Source organism: Asparagus officinalis, chromosome 5 (genome assembly GCF_001876935.1).
Source record: "Asparagus officinalis chromosome 5, Aspof.V1, whole genome shotgun sequence".
NCBI lineage: Eukaryota > Viridiplantae > Streptophyta > Magnoliopsida > Asparagales > Asparagaceae > Asparagus > Asparagus officinalis.
Window position 1 is genome coordinate 24,999,975 of NC_033798.1, and position 20,959 is coordinate 25,020,933.

The following is a 20,959-nucleotide window of genomic DNA, read 5'->3' on the forward strand; positions in this document are numbered from 1 at the left end:
TCTCAAATTTTGTATGAGTGTTGTAATTTGAGAAAGAAATATAGTGAAATACCCTCTTGCCGTGGACGTAGATCAAATTGATCGAACTACATAAATATTGTGTTTGTGAATGTTCTATTTTCTGGTTCTGTGTTCAATTATCCCAACATTATTTATACAAGTGAAGCTTGTTTGAAATTCAAGCTAAGGTTCGAAATGCTCACCTGACATACTACTTATTCAGGCTGCATGCCATTCCCTCAATACCGAAACGAACAATGACGATGGTTAAATTGTGAAAGTTCCATATACATTACTGAAATAGTTTCATCAAGGCTTCAGATGATATAACTTTCTAGCTTGCTGGTGTATGTAGCATGACCAATTAGGTCATTAGCTGGTTATTCTAAAACCAAGATTTAAAGAATTGAAATAGTATACACTACACTGTACAAGGCTTTAGTTCAAAAAGGTTATTATATATATTCGACGTACACAAAAGTTTTTCCTTTGGACGAGCACTAAGATATAAACAAATAATATAAGGTTGTGTTTGGATTGAAGGATTTGATTTCAAATTCTAGAATTAAATTCTGAAATTTGGAATCAAGAGTTCCAAATTCAATTCTTTCATTTGGGAAACATCCAAATTTGAATTCTATAATTCAATTTGAAATTCATGTTTGGTATACTTTAGAATTTCAATTTTAAAATTTTCAATTGAGTTGTTTGTCAACTAGTAGAATTCTAATTTCTGAACTAAAATTATAGCTCGAAGATAATTTAGAAATAAGATACTCAAATTACAAAAGGTATGTATTAAAATTGGTGAAAATAAATGGCTCAATTAGTATATCACATATCCAACTAACGTGACATATAGATAAAATACCTTAAAATCTCAAATGCAGTAATGTCAATAGTTGACCTAATAATCACCATAAAAATAACCGAAATCATTCATCAATAAAACTTTGTAAACTCATCCACTACTAAACAAAACAATAAATAAAGTAGAAACTTCAAATATTACATATAACAATTCAACAAACTAGAGATCAAAAATATCCAACAAATACAAACCAATAAAAGTTAATAATTCGTCGTTACGCAGTATCATGCATAAGTTGCCCTCGCACTAGTTTCTTTAAGACTTTTACATGTGATTCAAATGAGAGTTTCTTTCTAATACTTACACACTTTCACTTTGTATTTCTTTGGTAGTTTTCTCCCCTCGGTTCAGAAAGTCTTGCATTGCGAGTTCTTGAATCACCTGAAACAATAACAAGAAGACCAAATTAGCTCCATTCTTAATCGCTCGGTTGCAGAATATACTGAAGAATTTTACAAGCTAACGAGTCCCACTAACTTAAATAAAACTGATGAACAACATGTGGAGAGTTCAATTTAAGCCAGAATGATGAAACCATGTGGTTTCCATACAAAATGCTTGTACTAAAAAGAGCATATATTTCAGCTTGAATAAATGAAAATTTTTAGTCAAGATAACTGAGACAATGATGTTCAAACATTTAATACGCACTAACTAAAACTACCAAAACCAGAGCTTCAATGCAAACAGAAAAGTTAATGAGTTATTTTTTTTACCATAGTCTAAGTGTTCAAGACATAGCATAATCCAATCTAACTTTTGATTGTCTGGAAGTAACTTCAACATCCGAAAATCATGTGCAGAACCATCAATGAATCCCTTAACCGCCCTTAAAAATTGATGTTGAGGAATACCCCTCACTTTAGATACTTCGGCATAAATCTCCTCACAATCAGCTTTTGGTGGGTTCGTACTCACCAGATACTCCTTTAGCATCTCACCAACATCACTTGATGCATTTGCTAAAGGGTCTCTCTTGAGCTTCTTATTGGATTTAGAAGTTGAAGATTTTGAAACCTCTCTGCTAATTTGCTAAAGGGTCTCTCTTGAGCTTCTTATTGGATTTAGAAGTTGAAGATTTTGAAACCTCTCTGCTAGAGCTCTCCCCTTCATTTTAGAAGTTGAAGATTTTGAAACCTCTCTGCTAGAGCTCTCCCCTTCATTCGCACCTTCCATATCCATATATCAATAAGATTTTGAACATCACTCATTTTTTGAATCTAGAATATATACGATGAAAGAGCAAAGGCATAATTTCTGTCAACTATCTATCACTGTTCAAAAGAGTGAACAGTCAGTATGTGCACAAGAATATGTGTAAGCTAAGTATCCAATTTGAAACTAAAGCCTCTATTACCATAACTATCATCATCTCTAATATTCAAGAACTAAGTATCCAATTTGCGCTATCCACATGTCAACCATGTGCTCACTCACACACTTTTGACAATCTGTGGGCAAAACATACAATACAATGCTGGTTTGTGCAGCTTAATAAGTTTTTTAACACGCAGACTTGATCCATTTACCGAGTAGATATACTCAAAAACAAGTACAAACACTCCCATGTTTCAGTTGATGATCTTGGAGATTGGGAGGATCAGATGCGGATCCTTCCCAACCAGGTAAAACATAAGTAAATTGGAGATTGGGATTGCACACGGCAAGGACATTTGTGCTGATATTACCCTTTCTATCTCGATATCTAGGTCGATCCTCAAGAGGGACAGTCATTTGAATGTGTGTCCCATCAAGTGCTCCAAGTACACCCTAACAATCAACCCCATAACATCATATAGATTACATATTTGCACGAACAAATCTATATAGCCAAAAAACAAATTATTATTACCTTAAACCATTTCCATTTGTTATCTCCCGCATAATTAGTGGTGTATTCTGCTTGTTTGACATAATACTTCCCGATATTCATAACCGCTCGGAGCACCGTATGAAATTGTCGTCTTATAGTTTCTCCGGAACGAAAAAAGATTGCTCCAACAGTTTGATTCTTCAAGTTATGAGAAATAACATGTAGGAAAATGCCACAGCTTCTCACACCGTGACATTCCTAGAAACCACCAATCCCCCTTTAGATCGTAAAATGGCACACAACTTCTCAAAACAACGCCTATTAAGACGTAGTTGCTCCCGACATATTGTATCATTCATTAATGTGTCCATCCAGAGGGCTCTTTTATGAGGATGTACATCTTCACTCCATGTTATCTCCTTGATGCTAGACCTTCTTCTATGACGGTATGCTCCAACTGCCATTATTATGAAAGTCATAATTATGATAACTAGCTTTTTTCATCATCTTCACCTACTTCTTCCCTTGCACGTTTCCTTTGACAATGTAAACTTTGTTGGTCTGACATTTTCTCCTAAATTGTTTCATCATCAAAATTTAATGTGTAAAACTATACTTATCTAAGAGATAGAATCAGACCATGTAACATGTTTCATCATCAAAATTTAATGTGTAAAACTATACTTATCTAAGAGATAGAATCAGACCATGTAACATGGAGTAAATGTAAAGGAAATGTAAAACTATACTTATCTAAGAGATAGAATCAGACCATGTAACATGGAGTAAATGTAAAGGAAAAGAACAAAAAATTTAGAATTACTAAACAAAATTATCAAACACTAAAGATAACAATATGAAACAAAAAGTAAATTAATAACCGAGCCAATGATATCAGGTACAAGTTCTTCACTGTGATATCTGGCAATGTCTGATATTCACTCCTAATTGTTCACAATCGTTCATTTCAATTATGTTGTTGGATCAATTCCACACAAACTGTTGACAAATACAAATGACGCTAAGCAAATGTTAGCAAATGCATCTCAATTTTGTCACGAAAGCAGAATATACATTATGCACTTCTTCTTATAATCATAACCAAGTAGAAACAAATACACAAAACAATGTTGTCGCAGCAACACATGCATCTACATCTTATACTAAATCTTAGGATATATCACTGACAATATCATTCAAATTACAATAATACATGCATATTACAGCCTTAAATGTGGGAATTTGTCTTGTTCACCGAGAATAAAATAGATAAATCATCACTTCTTAAACAACTAAATGACGAGATCATTAATCAAATTAATAACAGATTCAAAGGATTCTTATTGAAACACATAACGCAGTGAAATCAACAACTAGGCATTGAAATAAGAATATAAATTAAAAAGAGCAAATCAATCAAAATTCAAAAAAATAAATCACAGTTCTCCTAGATCTAGGATCTCACTGTTGTATTGTCGTCGTCGCCCAAGGTGATATTAGTGCTTGCGAGCCGTCGCTGTTTGGATCGTCTTCACCGGCTTGATCTAGGAACTAGGGTTTTGATGGAACTGGAGAGAGAGCGATAGCGTTGTTGCCGGTTGGATCTAAGATCAAGAGTTTTGATGGAACTGGAGAAAGAGAGCAATTGAGAGCTGAAGTAAGGAGAGAGAAATCGTGGCTCGAGAAAGAAAAACGGCGGAAGCGGAAGTGAGAGAGAGATCGTGGGTCGAAAAAATATGGAATTGTAAATGACAGAGAATAGGGTGGGATTTAGAATTCTAGGTTTATTACCGGTTTACAATGTTAATGGATTTGGCTCAATATCGAGTATTCAAATTCTTTTGAATCCAAACAATGTAATTGGGTCAATTACGGTATTTAAAATGAAATATTGGTTACCAAACAGGCTGTAAGTGCTTTTAAGCTAGAGAATTCAGAAAAGATGGGATGCTCCGTAAGTGAAAAGAAAATACTAGCGAACCCTGACGGGTCAACAAAACAAAAAGCAACTTTAAGATGCATACTAACAAGCTGATCTACAGAGAAGAAGACAGACACAGTTGATTCTTGATGAATCCACCAACAGAGCAAGGTTAGGCCTCACCATCTACATCCTCTCCACTTGAAGTGCTTGAACGGGAAGATCTTTGCAGTAATTACACTGATATCAACCAAAAATAACAGGATCAAGTTTAAAAGAGATTACACGCTACAACAAGAAGAAAAATTAATGAATTGAAAACAAAACACAATATAGAAATGCCTAAGGTCAACAGTTAATGGTACAAATGGATTTATGTTTATGTCAGTTTTACATAATATTGTCCATTATTTTTCTATTTTGTTTTGCCTCCTATTGACATCCATGCTCAACAGTTAACAATATTTGAGTCGCTTCTTGATAAATATATCTAGTGTTATTTGGATTTATTTTCATTTTATTTTGAAGAAAAATTGTGTTGAAAGAGAAAACTCATTAATTTCATGTTTTATGTGTACTTTTAGAAGTGACATTGCAAAAGAATCTTTTTTTTTTAATCTGAGAATTCATATCATGTTTTAGGTCATCCTATTTGTACATTACCTCGATGGAATGATATTGCACCAACCTCAATAAAATAATATCCTAGAACCTAAATTGTAACATTTTACAAGTAGAGATTGCAGGATTCAAATTCAAATGAACTAGCGAAGCACGGCCTTTCCTTTTTTTTATCGTTACAGTAATCCTATTTTTTTAATTCCTACAGTATATTTTTTAAATGATACAGAAATATTTTTTAAAATGATACAGTATCTCACCTCTTCTACAGTAATTTGTTTTAAAATGCTACGTGACTTTTTACCTGAAGCTGCATTTATCCCGCTTATGCTAATAATGCTACAGTTTAAATGCCGCAGTAATTTTTTCAAAAATGCTACTTTGCTACAGTATAGCTTTTTAAAATGCTGCAGTAATATTTTCCAGATGACGCCACAAATACCTCGCATATGCTGCAGTAATGTTCTTTTAAATTGCTACAGTAAATTACTGAAGGATGAATAGTAATTCTAGGGTCCTCCCATTATTATAGAGGAATAGATGTCCCAAACACCTTTGAATAAATGTTGCGGCTGCTGCTTTATACCCTATAAGTCAGCTTATATACTCTTAATAGCCCAAATTCCTCCCATCTGTTTATCCATATCTTTTTCCTTTACCAAGTTGCATGTGTTTAGTTCGGCTCCAATCTTTGTAAGACAAAGATCATAGGACTTTTACATGTAACTTTTAGCATAATCTACGACAAAGGGTCAAAAATGTTCTTACTTGGACTTGAATTAAAAAATATAAAAAAAAGTTAAAGAGATGTTGGCTCAAAACCTTTCCTCTGCACAAGCAGCTTTGAGTTGGTTAGTGAGTTCATGTTCCTCGTGCTCCTGGTATATCATAACAACACAGCCTTCTGGCCCTTCAGATATGGAATATTTGCTACCAAAAACTATCGGGATCACTTGGTCTGCAAGAGATCTCATTCTAACAACAGTCAGTATCTATGCCAATTTTTTCTGCAGCTCCAGCTTATGATTTCAATATGCCTATTATACCTTGCAAGCTGCTCATAGTTGCAATTCACATCCTGTCTAAATTTATTTCTTATACTCATTTATACAATTTATATAATTATCTTTGATTCTATCACCCTCTTCGAAGTCTGTGTCAGAGGCTTCTATCAAGAGAAAATGATAACACTGGAACCAATGAAACATAAGGTTTGGTACCTCTCCCAGATGGTAAGGTAGTGGTAAGATTAGGTGAGTGTATATTCTGAGTTCGTAAGATACGTTGTGACGGTCCTTTGACTTGGTTGAGGGCTAAATTAGTAGGAAAGTGGTACTCCCAGAAATGTTCTTTCCCCTCGTATCTGATATGCACAAGAAGCTAGGGACGCTAGGTAAAGAACACATAATCCTTGAAGGAAAGATATATAGATTACAAAATATGAAGAATATTGCAGCTTTTAGTTTGAGTTTTAACCAGTACCAGATCCTGTTTAATGCATAGCCTTTTATAGCACTAAAAGAAATAAACGATAGAAAAAGACAACCAAGCAAATGCCATAAAGATATTCACTTAAAGGCTAACCAGCCCTGGTACAAAGCATGGAGTCATAGTTTTGAACCTTTCCCACCAAAGAGAAAAATAAAACTGCCTTAAACCAACTAACTCGCTGCGTCTTATTTGACACTTTCCAGTGTGTTAACCATACTGTTTAACTCATTTCAGTGATCATTGACCTGCCAACAAACATGTATACCAGTGCTATGAAAGAAAGGGAATCCAGTCACACATACAAGCCACTTTGGTTAACTGGTCGATGCTAACTGATAGTCTCACGAAGTGTAGCCAGAAAATTCAACGATAGTCGAGTTACCGGAACAGTGTGCATGAAGAGAACAGCTTGTAAGTAATCTTACTGAAGAAGAAAACAAAGAAAACTTACCAAAAAAGAAAATATTAACTAATTTGAAGAGGGTTCACTTTCCGTATGTTTTCCAAACAACCTCAGTGCAAGCGCATAGACATGCTTTCTCTTTGCTGCTCTTCCTTCAGCAGCAAACTTCACTGCCTAGTGTGTATTAAAATTAGAAGAAAGTAATCACACATTATAAAATCAGTATATATTGAGAAACTTAAAAGATAAGCAGGTCAAAAAAAAATTTTATCTTACTCCAAAGAGAGTTACATGTGGATTAATTTAAAATGAGAAATATAACTCACAATCAAAGAGTTTAATAAGATAATGCCACCATTACTAAGCAAAAACTTCACCTGGTATAACAGAAACCTGGGGGAAAAACTTTTGTTTATGTAGGTTTACACTATCATCAATCTAACAGCAAGCAGAACATGTAAAGTGACTGCAGAATGTAATTACAAAATAAATGCGATTAATATTAGACGGTCAAAATTCTCAACCATTTGCAAAAATTATTGATCCTAATTAATCTATAGCAATTACTATTGCTCAAATATTATCATTTACATAAGCTAAAATAATTCCATGGTTTCACAGAATTAGCTTGTGATGCCCCAAAATATTATAGTTGTACATCGCCTGTTGGTGATAGTGAGATGTGCTAATTGTCATAGACTCATGCTATGATAAGGACATCGCGTATTAATGGCGTGGTGATTGTGAGACCCCTGTTGTGCGCAGCGGAAATTTCGGCAGAGTTTCTGGTGCACAATAAGAGAGAAAGATCGATAAGAATTCTTGTTTCTCAAAGGGAACAAGAATCTGAAAGCCTAATATCCCATCAAAGTGGGATATTTGCTCTTCCTCTCGTCAGCTCTAGGACTGCGCGTCGAGGGATCCTAAAACTATTACAATGGCCACAAACTCAAACAAACCAATTTTTACGTGGTTCGGCAAACTGCCTACGTCCACGGGGCAAGGAGGGGGGATCTACTATTAGAGGGGAGAGAATACAACTAGGGTTTACAATCACTCAATCTAAACCCTCAAACTAATTCTCCAATCTCTCACAAAAAAGGCTCTCTCAAAACAGTCAAAAAAACATCTATTTCTCCTATTGCACGCACCCCAAGACCCTGTCAAAGCCTTGCACGCCGCCAAATAAAGGAGCCTCTGTTCTTTTGCACTGCTGCGCCTCTTTTCTTCCCTCTCAATCTTGTACAGCCGCAGGTTTTTGATTTCCCCTCACCTCACACACAAAAACCTAGGAAGAACTAGGTATATATAGTAGTTAAGTACCGGGTGGGCCTTTTAACCGCTGAACAAACCTCAGCTTTCAGCAATTCTCTCTTCACGTGAGTCTTCAAGTGTTCACGAGAACACCTCACACGAAAAACCCTTCACGTGTCCACTGGCCCCCACCCTATCACATTCACAATTCTCCACCTCGGCGAAGTTTTCTCAAAAACTGAGCCGACACCAACCAAACAAAATGTCTCACTTGTTGTGTCCAGTACATCGTGAAAAAATTCACGACAACAGACTCAATCCATAACAAGTCGAGACCCAAACGGGAGTGCGAACACTCACCCAAATATCGGTATCAACTCACCAAATCGATCTCACCCCCATCCAATCCAAACCCGGCTGCATCATAAAGACTGCCTACGTATCCTCTTGCCCAAGGAATCAAGCCGAACGTAGTTCACCCAAATGGCCGCTAACGACCTCAATCCAATAGAAGAGTACGCAACCCTTCTCCAATATCACGATCAATTCTGTGACTGATAGCACCTCCCATGGCCTCAAACACCTCCACCTGAGGTGAACCAATGGTCATATCCAAACTGCATCTATCAGCTGCACTCAAGTCAAAACCCAACTCATCATCTGCATCCGAATCCAAATGACTTCCACGCTGTGTCACCTCAGCTGGAATCCCAACTAATGCAGTATGATCGAGAGTAATCTTCACCCAATGTGGAGTAGCATCAATCTCCACCCGCTGCGATACCTCTAAGGTCTGTCCAAAACTCTCCACCTGCTGAGAGTCAAATAGCTCCCTCATCGAAGCCTCAACCGAAGTGACACAATCAGACCTCTTTTCTAATGGAGTTTTACCTCCAATCACAGCAGTTGACAACTCTTTAATAGGATGACCCAAATATGTCGAAGCCTCTGTCCAGAAACTCTTTTGCAAACCATTGCTCGACAACAAACACCGATCCTCCTCCAGCAAGGTACGGTTCTCCAAATTTGTCACCCTATCTAGCTGCCCCAAGATTTCCTTTCCAACGAAGTGTCTCGAAATGCCGTGAGCTCGGCTCCAACACAGAAACAGGTCCATCCACTACAACAGAAAAGCTAATCCGCGAGGAACAAGTTTATCATTGAAAGTCGAGATTTCCTCGCCGTAGTGTGATTGCGAGGAAAAAACTTTGGTCACCATTTCCTCGCGGTAGGGTGGTCAAGAAAAGTTTCTACGAGGAATATTATAATTTCTCGCGAAATCCTTTTTGCGATGAATATATTCTTTTCTCATTGTTACTCTTTAGCCTCGATATTTTTTCTCACCTAATCTCATACATTTTTCATCGCTAAACTACAGTTTCCTCGCCAATGATACGTGAATAATATTTAATTTATATATAATAAAAGTTATAAAAAACTATTTTCGTCGTTGTAAGTATCTTTCAGCTAAAAAATTATTCCTCACCAAAGGTAAATCTTTAACGAGGAAATTGATTTTCTTCATTATATGTATCTTTTTCTCGTGAAAACAGTTCCCCAGTAAAGGAACTCAAAGATGAGAAAATTTAAATTTGTCGTTATAGGTTATACCCCATATTCCTCGCTAAATAAATTCAATTACGAAGAAATTTACATTTGTCGATATAGGTTATATGTTCTATAGTGAGGAAAATTACTTTTACCGTTATAGGTTATATCACTATAGCGAGGAAATATGTTTTTGTCGACGTAAGCAGTATACTCTATAACGAGGAAATATTCTTTTGACGACCTAACAAGTATACTTATAATGAGGAAATTTTAATTTCATCAATAATAATGTTATTACGAGAAAAACGCTCAAAATATAAATAATTGTCATCAATTGTCACCACAGTACATCAAAACAATTAAAATAAATAAAGCAAGTTTCTACCATAAGTAACAATGCTAGTCTAAAGCAATAACAAATGCAACACGATCAAAGAAACATTTCTCCAAGTTTAAGTTCACTAAGAATACTAAGCTGATGGATGTTGCCTGGAAAAATTAGCCATAAACTCCTCAAAAAGCTTGCTCCTCTAATCTTTGGATTACCTCATTTTGCGCATCGATCTTTTGTTGTTGAGTTCCTACAAGTTGTTGGGTCACTTGAAGCTGTTCTTGCAACTCTTTATTCTTTTTAGACATTTCACTCATCGAAGAACGAGAACCTTAATGGTGGTGGTTTAGGGCCAAAACCACAGCCCTTAATGTAGCCTGATTTGACTTTGATAACTTTTGCACAAATTTCCTCATGTGTCATTGTTCGAGTTCCATCAGGTTGAGTGGTATCTGCTCAGCATCTTTATCATTTGATCCTATAAGTAAAAAAATATATCCAGTTCAATCATATGCAACTTCTCAATTACAACTAATCAATATAATCCTTTTTAGAACAATAATATCAGTTTCACCCATATTCTTAAATATTATAAAAGCATGCATCATTGACACGTTACTTACCCATTTTTCCTTTGATCCCAAGTCCCATCCTTTTTTGTGCTTCTATACTCTGTTTCAAAACGATCAATTACCACTTCTCCAACTAATTTACAAATAATCTTGAAAAATAATAAAGCTTAAAAACAAAAAAGGAACGTGATGCATAAAATATACTAAACCTTGCAAGAAGAACTCAATTGAACGTCTTACCGAAGCACAATCATTTTACATTTGGACTTTATCTAACTTAATTGTTGATACATGAAGCAACTACATGTGGACATATGCTTACAAACTGTACGCATTATATATCTGTTTGGGTTTTAAATTGGAGCACAAGTAAGCATAGAATAACTTTAAAGAAAATTTTAACTCCAACATGAGTAGATGAAAGCAAGAAAAGAAGTCTAAAGAGAGAAAGAAATTACATGATCCAATGACCACGAAGACTAAGAAACCAAGCACAATTGATCCTACAGGATAGTCAGCTCCTTTCTTCACAGTTGTCTCAGGGACAAATCCCCTCTTCGTGATGTAGGCCATTAAAAAAATCCAAATTTAGCTCCATTAGAGTTGCATATGAAGAACGCTTCATCTTTGACAACATCGGCACAGAAATCATTTAGCTGGCTTGCCCATGTCTCAAATGTATAGAAGGAATTCACTTTGAACTCCCGAGGATTTGGTTTGTCAGAATACCCATAACCGATAAGGTCAATTGAATAAACTCTACTTGTATTTGCTAGATAAGAAATGTTTTTCTGCCAGTGTTCATTGTTGAAAGAGACTTTTGCATTATAGACAACATTTGAGTATATGATAAGAAAAATATAAGAAAATCACATGATAAAACTGAGAAAATTAAATTCACAGATTGCAAATAAACTCAACTCTTGTAAAAGATATGAAAACTACTCAAAAGTTACAAAAGAATTCAGTTCCATAAAACATTACGAGCCTTCGATATGCTCACTCCAAATCGAGAATCCTAGGGCCTCATAAAAATGAGTTCAAAATAGTAGGGGAAAAAATAGACATCTCAAAAAGGCAAACTAGGTTATTCATGTATTGTCACCACAAAATAGATACCTAATAGTCATTTGCAATACAGAGAGCATTAATGGACACATTAGAAGGTAGAAAAATCATATGCACAATGCAATACAATCACCAGACAGGGATAATCATGCCAATGAAAGAGGACAGAAACAGATGGGTAAATCAAGAGTGACATGCATACAACTTTGTTAAAGGAATATAATACTATGTATTTGACATAGAAAGCAAACAATTTGAATATTAGTACCTAAACAAAATTATTTTCCTTCAAAAGGAGCAAAAATGTGTACGACATAGACCTGTTCGCCCCGAATCCATGTATTAAAACTAATGCAGGTCTGTCCTTCCCAACATATTGATAACGAATGCGGTAACCTCGCCAATTCCACATGTTGCATTGAGCAAATAGAATCATCAAATGTAATTTGTAAATTTTTTAGTGAAACGGTGAATGAAATTTTTTTGAGTGTAAACTTATTGCACTTTCACAATAAAAACTTGTTCATTGGATCCTGATAGGCGCGTATTGATCTTCACAATAACAAGTTTTCCCATGGAATAGTTCCCTAATTCCTTAAACTTCATCTCTCAAAGAGGTTGAAGTTTCCATCCTGCAACTTTCATCTCATCCTCTTTGATAGGTTACAGGACTCAAAGCATCAAAGTCTTAGGCTAATGACAATAATTCTTTCTCCTTTCCAATCTTTAACGTCAGAAGGTGTCATCAGGATAGAGTGAGGATTAAGATGTAGTTACCAGAGCTCGAAATTTCGAACATTTAAAATACACAAATATGTTTCCAGTTTCCTTCTAACCAATATTTGGACGGCCTCATATGATTTTTGTCACTTTTTAGAGAATGTTTGATTTGTCGTCCAGTTTTTCTTCATATTCTTCCTTAATTTGGGTAAAGTTTAAGAATTTTTCTACCCTATATCAATTTTATTTGAATTTGATACTAAATTATCTTAATCACACTCAACAAAAAGCTAGTATAACCTCATCCTTTTTGGGCAAGAACTAAACACTCCACATACATGAAATAATTCAAACCACAAACTCCAAAATGCTAGAATCGCCAAATAAATAAGAAAAGATGAGAACTTTCAAATACCCAGTTCGAACTTCAGGCTCCGAGGCTCTCTCTCCACCGCAAAAGGAGCAGAGTCCTGCTTCTCTTTGCTTGAATCCAATGCCGAAGCCTTAGAACAGCAAACTGATCGATACCCATTAGAGGAAACACGATAATGATTAAGATATTTGAGAGATACAGCTCTGTGATGCCCACTTGATCTAAAAAGTTTGGGCTTTGGGAGAGAATTGGGGACCGAGAAAATAGAAAAGGGGAGCTCGAGCTCGTCATTGCTCAAATCAAAATCTAGAGAATAAAAAAGTTCAATTTCTGAGTGAGGAGAAAGACCTCAGTGGAGAAGACTGGAGGAATTGTAAGGTGGCGATGGGTTCAAATTGCTTGGTGCGTAGGGGTACATCGAAATTTGGATTTTTTTTAATGGCCTAAACTAGTTATTAAGCTTTTTCCCCCTTCTGAGGGAATGAGGGCGACGCTGGTTTTGGCGACGAGAGAGGTAGGGAGGCGGCGAGAGAGCTCTGACGACAACGAGAGGAGGAGGGAGGAGATGGTTTTGGCGAGAGGGAGGGAAGCAGAGAGGGAGAGAGATCGAAATTGTTTGGGGGAAATAAAATTTGGGGATGGGGCAGGCTCCCTCCGATTGGGGGGGTGGGGGGTTGAGCAGAGATTGAATTTTAGATTTTGGGGGAAATTTTGGGGGGAAACAGAAGAGCACGGAAAAAGAGAAATATTTTATTTAAAAAGAAAAAAAAATAATTAAGGATTTTGCTACAGGGATCCAAAATATGGGACAAACAGAGGGGACATGTGAGGCGTCCCCCTCCTATTGCATAATGAGCTTAATGATGGTCAGCTCATTATGCATTAGGAGGGGCACACCTCACATGTCCTCCCTGTTGGTAGGGGTGTGCAACGGTCGTTTCGGTTCGGTTTTTACCAAAATTTAAACAATCGAACCGAACCGTCTATAATTCAAAACTGAACCGAACTGTTGCAAGTCGGTTCGGTTTGTTCGGTTCGGTTTATTCGGTTCTAACTTCATCAAACTTCTTATCAAACAACAAACTGTGTTAAAGAAAAAAAGATATCAACAAAGTAGGAGATTATGAAACATTAGATATTAATATAATGATATTGTTTTTAACACATAATGGTTCAGAAAATGAGTTTAGGGTTTGAGTCTTTGACTCTTTGGAGACGGGTCGGGTAGGGTTTGAGATCAGAATGGGTAGTATTGCACTATATTCGGTCGGTTCGGGTCGGTTCGGGTTGAAAAGTTTTCAAACCGACCCGAATCGCCCTACTCATAAAACCAATTTTTTCGGATCGGTTCGGTCGGTTTTTTCGATTTAGACCGAACCATACTCAGCCCTACCTGTTGGTCCCATATTTTGGGTCCTTGGGGAATTTTTTAATAATTAAATCACCCAAACGAGTTAAACCGTTTTGGACTAAACATCACAAACGGTTAAATCTGTTTGGGGGTTGTGTTTGGATCTCTTATCAGCCCAAACGGTTTCAACCGTTTCGGTTTTGTTATCCCAAACGGGTTTAACAGTTTGGACTGTTTTTACTTGTCCAAACGATTCTAATAACCGTTTGGACTGTCCTATTTTGTACTAATGTTGTGCCAAATAGGAATAAAAGATTTTATTTCACGTTTGATTTAATCTATTTTCAGAAGTCAATATTATCTATTAACATAATCTAATTTCAGAAGTCTGAAATAAATGTATATTCAAAAATCATAAATTGTTTAAATCTTATTAGATTTGTGAGCAATCATTTATCATTGGGATCTCTTTGAACCTGGATAAATATTAATTGGCCGTTAATCTTCATGTGAATTCTGCAAAAACCTACAAAAAGGAACCATCAACCAGACAAACCAAATCCTTATTTCTATCCATACTGGAGCTTTACCTCGTGCTGGACATTTATTCAAAAAAATCTAAATTAGCCCACGATTGTTGACTTGTATATGGACATTTGTTAGGCCATTGATATTAGAGGCCCGCTCTTTTCTTTGAGTACTCACCTACTTTTTAACAAAATTCCCACCAAAATTTTTGCCAACGAATAATGAGGATATTATTATTTCATCGCTGATTAGTTTTTTAACAAGGAAATGATTTCTCGCAAAACAAAATCTTTTAGCGATGAAGCCTTAAATTTGTCGCCATTGAATTTGACGGGTTTTGCACATTTTTCCGTCAAACTAATAATGAGGAAACTATTATTTTCTCGCTAATTGATTCTTTTAACGAGGAAAGGGTTCCTCGTAAGACAAAAAAATAGTGAGGAAACCTTCAATTTGTCGTCAATGAATTTGACGGGTGTTGCATATTTTTCTGTCAAATTAATAATGAGGAAACTATAATTTCCTCGCTAATAGGTTCTTTTTACGACAAAACAGTTCCTCGTAAAACAAAAACGTTTAGTGAGGAAGCCTTAAATTTGTTGCAATTGACGGGTTGCATATTTTTTTACCAAACTAATAATGAGAAAAGTATTATTTCCTTGCTAATTTGTTTTTTTTAACGAGGAAACAGTTCCTCGTAAAACAAAATTTTAGCGAGGAAACATTTAATTTGTCATTAATGAATTTGGTGGGTGTTGTAAATTTTTTCGCAAAATTAATAGTGAGGAATTGGTGGGTGTTGTAAATTTTTTCGCAAAATTAATAGTGAGGAAACTATAATTTCCTCGCTAATAGGTTCTTTTTAACGAGGAAACGGTTCCTCGTAAAAACAAAAACTTTTAGCGAGGAAGCCTTAAATTTGTTACCATTGAAATTGGCGGTTTTTTTTCTTCCCTCCAACTAATAATGAGGAAACTATTATTTCCTCGTTATTTGATTCTTTTAATGAGGAAACGGTTCCTCACAGATTATGGATCTTTAGTGAGGAAATCATATTTAGTCGCTATTACATTTGGCGGGTTTTCCTCTATTTTCCGCCAAAAGAACAATGATAAAATGATTATTTCCTCGTTAAATGTGCATTTTCGCAATGAAAAAGTTCATCACCAAAATCTCATATTTCCTCGCCAATAAAATAACATTAGGAGACCAAATCATGATCATCTTTAGTGAGGAACTAAAATTTTCATCGTAGAAGGTGGTCTACTGTGAGGAAATTATATTCCTCACAGAAGACCTACTGATATTTACCGAGGAAACAATATTTTCCTCGTCGAAAGTGATATTTGTTGAGGAAAATAATTTTCTCGCAATAAAGTTGGTCACTAAAAGACCAATCTGTTGTAGTGATCTTGTATCTCCCACGAGAATGGAGTACCTTCACCTTTCTGTCTGTCACACACTTCTTCAATCTGTTGGAAACTACTAGGACTTTCTCCAAAGGGGATTTGGTTGTAACCCAAACACGCCTAGAACAGTCACCAACAAAGGAAACCAAACGCCTATTACCTCCCAATGATGCCCCCTTGGAAGGCCCCCAAACATCCACGTGAACTCCTCCAGAACGACCCTTAACTCGGTGAATAGAGGTGCCAAACTCCACCTCGGTCTTCTTGCTCACATCCACACTTCAAACTGCAGGTCTTTGCACCCTCTTTCAATCTATGCGAGGAATCAATACTGGAATGGCCAAGCCCCAAATGCCGCAGTCTAGTCGAATCAACAGAAGTCGTCAGCTCTCCACCTGCCACTATACCTCCAGTCAAGTAATACAGGTTATTTCTCCTGACGCCCTTCATCAAAATACGAGAGTCTCTCGCAATCTCGAGAACCATGTCCTCAACACGAACCTTCAGACCCTCTCCAACCAAAGCTCCAATCGAGATCAAGTTCTTCCTCAAAGAAGGAACATATCTCACATCGTTTAACTCTCTAACAGTCCTGTCAAACATCTTTATGTGAATTCTTCCTATCCCAAGGATCTGGCATGCACGGTTATCAGCCATGTACACCACACCACTATCCACCAGCTTCTCAAAACTGGAGAACCATTCCCTTCTAGGGCACACATGATAGGTCGCCCCACTATCCAACATCCATTCAGATTCCTCCGAATAGCTATCTGTAGGACTGATAGAAAGCGAATAAATAGAAGAGTCAGAATTATTACCATCCGATACGATGTTTGCTTCTGATGATGGTTGCTTCCCTTTTCCCTTCTGCTTATTCTTCATCCATTCGTCGAGCTTTGGGCAGTCTTTCTTCCAATGACCAGTCTCCTTGCACCAAGCACACTGATCTTTTCCAATTCTAGACTGTGACTTCCAATTCTTTCGGTTTGGACCCTTCCCTCTTGCGACCAACGCCTCCGCTACCGGCTCAACCGAAGCCTCCTTATCCTTCTTTCGAAGCTGATAATTCACAAGTGCAGCGGTGACCTCACTATACGAAAGTGATGCCTTCCCATTAATCAGAGTAAGAACGAAGGTCTCATATTCCTCGTCGGGCAAGGAACTCAACAACAGCAACGCCTTGTCCTCATCTTCAATCTTGACATCCACATTCGCCAAATCCGCAAGAAGCTTTGTGTAGTGGTTCATGTGATCTCTAATGGAGGTTCCCTTCTTCAACTGGAAACGATAAAGTCTCCTCTTCAAATGCAAGCGATTTTCCACACTCTTGGTCAAATACTTGCTTTCGAGAATCTCCCAAATCTTCTTCGCAGAAGTCTCATTCATCACATCATATTTTAGATCTTGAGTCAAACAAGACCTAATCACACCACACGCCGTTCGATTCATCTTTTTCCAAACCTTCTCTTCAATCTCATCTGGCTTGCCATCTAACTCCAAGGTATCCTCCAAATTCTGCGCGTTCAGCGCATCCAAAACCTCGCATCTCCATAATCCAAAGTTGTTTGTGCCATTAAATTTCTCCACATCTATCTTCATAGAGTGGATATTCAAACTCTGAATAGTCTTCACGCCAGAAGAACCACCCTCGACTCCCGAAGCACCTTCTTTCCCCGACATCTTACGCACCAACGAACAAAGAATAGATCCAAAACTGAAAGATAGAGTATTTACCAAAAGATCTCACCTTTATCACCAACGAAGTCCTAAACGGGCCTCCAAATTGATCTACTCCTCCAACCAAACCCTAGATCTGGAATCTGGGCTCTGATACCACTTGTTGTGCGCAGCGGAAATTTCGGCAGAGTTTCTGGTGCACAATAAGAGAGAAAGATCGATAAGAATTCTTGTTTCTCAAAGGGAACAAGAATCTGAAAGCCTAATATCCCATCAAAGTGGGATATTTGCTCTTCCTCTCGTCAGCTCTAGGACTGCGCGTCGAGGGATCCTAAAACTATTACAATGGCCACAAACTCAAACAATCAATTTTACGTGGTTCGGCAAACTGCCTACGTCCACGGGGCAAGGAGGGGGGATCTACTATTAGAGGGGAGAGAATACAACTAGGGTTTACAATCACTCAATCTAAACCCTCAAACTAATTCTCCAATCTCTCACAAAAAAGGCTCTCTCAAAACAGTCAAAAAAACATCTATTTCTCCTATTGCACGCACCCCAAGACCCTGTCAAAGCCTTGCACGCCGCCAAATAAAGGAGCCTCTGTTCTTTTGCACTACTGCGCCTCTTTTCTTCCCTCTCAATCTTGTACAGCCGCAGGTTTTTGATTTCCCCTCACCTCACACACAAAAACCTAGGAAGAACTAGGTATATATAGTAGTTAAGTACCGGGTGGGCCTTTTAACCGCTGAACAAACCTCAGCTTTCAGCAATTCTCTCTTCACGTGAGTCTTCAAGTGTTCACGAGAACACCTCACACGAAAAACCCTTCACGTGTCCACTGGCCCCCACCCTATCACATTCACAACCCCAAATATTATAGTCCCACATCAGGAACTACAAACAGTTGAATGTTTTAAAATGATAACTTAAGGCTCAAGTGTAGCATCAGCCTTTTGGTTATAACATTTTGGGCTTTGCTCTATCTGAAGCTATTGCATCATTCGCTCTTATGTATCTGGAAGGGAATCCTACGTTTAAGTGATAACATTAAGGAACTTGATTGTAGAATGCTAACTCAAATGGCAAAAAGAGTTCAAGTAAACTAAGCTTTGTGTTCTTGATGCAAGGTTACTACATAAGACACATTTTATGTTTCAGTTGATGCGTCTTTGCTTCTGAGATAGGGCATGAGTTTTATGCCTATGGCAAATGCCCATGCCACCTCTTTAACCCAAGCTTCTTCCTCCACAGAACTGTCTGTGTAAATGCCCGCTCAAATATGCACAAACATGTTTTATATATTTCTCAATACAAAAGAGTCCAGTAGACATACCCTCCTTTCAGCAGGGAAAAGCAGCTCATGTTGCTGAACAAAAAAGAAGTTTAGGGTTGCAACTTTCAAGGCACATTTGAGAATGACATTAACTTATTAGCATTAGCTGTTAGTAAAGAGGTTTTACAGGATTCATTTAGGATTAAAAACAAAGCATATGGGGATTTTTTTACATACAAGGAGAAGGAAGAGCACATGATTGAGAAAGATCTATTTAAAAATAATATTCAATAGAATGACATAATTTAATTGGAACTTAACCCAAACCATGGTAACTCTATGAAGTTAAGAAACCTTATGATTGTTTAAGATGGATGTTTTGAGTACTCGTGTGGAAATTATAATTAAATCATCTACTGAAGTATATGTTCTGAGACCCAAGTTTATAGTATATCATCTCTGGTTGACCTGAAACTAAAAAAGTGGTCCTTCAGCTACCTATAATAGTAATGTTCGCTTAGCTGGTATATGGAAAATAATGGATGAGAACAAAACTTACAAATATAACACACATGTAACAAAGTCGAAGGAAGAGCAGTTATGAACTTCATTGAATACCATGGCAATACTGTGCCCATTTGAGACCAAGGATCTTAGTTCATGCTCCAGTTCAGACTCTGATGGAGTTTCAGCAACAGGTTTCTCCTTTCCTTCTACTATAACTGTAATTTCTCCCTTTGGATGTCGACTAGAGAATATTCTATTTGCTTCCCCCAAGGTGCCACGCCAAAACTGTTTCCAAGATGATATACATATCATTACCAATCTAAAAATAAAAAAAGCCATACAGAATTACAGATACACGTCGTGATACTAATTGCACATAATCACATTATAAATCCATGTTAATGAACATAATGAATCAGTAATGGTCAATGACAGTTCTATTTAGATGTTATATCGGCAACATAATGCTTACACCAAATATGAAATCATAAGACATGAAGGAAAAATGAGATGGAGATGAGTCTTTCTGATTTCTTATTGTCAAGAAGCACTATATGAAATAAATGGGATTCTCTGATCTTGCTAAATAAACAGAAATATATCCCCGTACTTGACTGCTTCCAATAACACATGCCCTATTGACTACGAATTTTGATGTCTACCGTAAAAGGACACATGCATATATACATGCAGCCTACCTTTTAAGAATTTGTTTTGTCTCCGTGACAAGGTGTGCCATATCTGTATATTGCTTCCTAGGAGAATATATGGAGGTACAAGAGCTGAACCAAACTGGTTTCAGCTTGGTATTAGTTGTCAATATAAGAGAATATTGTTAATTTAGCATTGGCATGAAGAGAACCGAGTAATAATATATATAGGGTTATTGTGTGTGCACTAACTTTCATATGCAGATTTCAATATCAGAATCTGTACAAGTGCAAGTGGATATCGTCAATGCATTTTGAAGTGAAGAAAATGAAGAACAAAAGATAATGTATTTGATTTTTTCTTTACTTAGAATATTTGTACAAGCCTTGATCACACACACGCGCACACACACAATTTTAGAACACACTAACACAGGCTTAGTGTGTTGGTTAACTATAGAAATCCCCTATGTTAACCATTAGAATAGTAGTTAAAACTTAATTATAAAAACTCAGGGGAGGTGGGGGAGGTCGGCTGCTGTGGTGGATCTCAGGGGAGAACGGCGGCG

General features: G+C 36.9%; 1 long non-coding RNA gene across 3 annotated transcripts; it reads right to left on the reverse strand.

The window, feature by feature from the left end:
• LOC109843188 lies at positions 969-20,094 on the reverse strand. Of its 3 annotated transcripts, none has more exons than XR_002247569.1 (5): positions 19,793-20,094; positions 7,169-7,294; positions 6,049-6,184; positions 4,150-4,845; positions 969-1,252 (listed from the first exon to the last, which is right to left on the reverse strand). It is a non-coding gene; the product is annotated as an uncharacterized LOC109843188 (long non-coding RNA). The 3 variants fall into 3 exon arrangements; XR_002247567.1 differs by having other exon boundaries at positions 19,852-20,090; XR_002247568.1 differs by lacking the exon at positions 6,049-6,184 and having other exon boundaries at positions 19,852-20,085.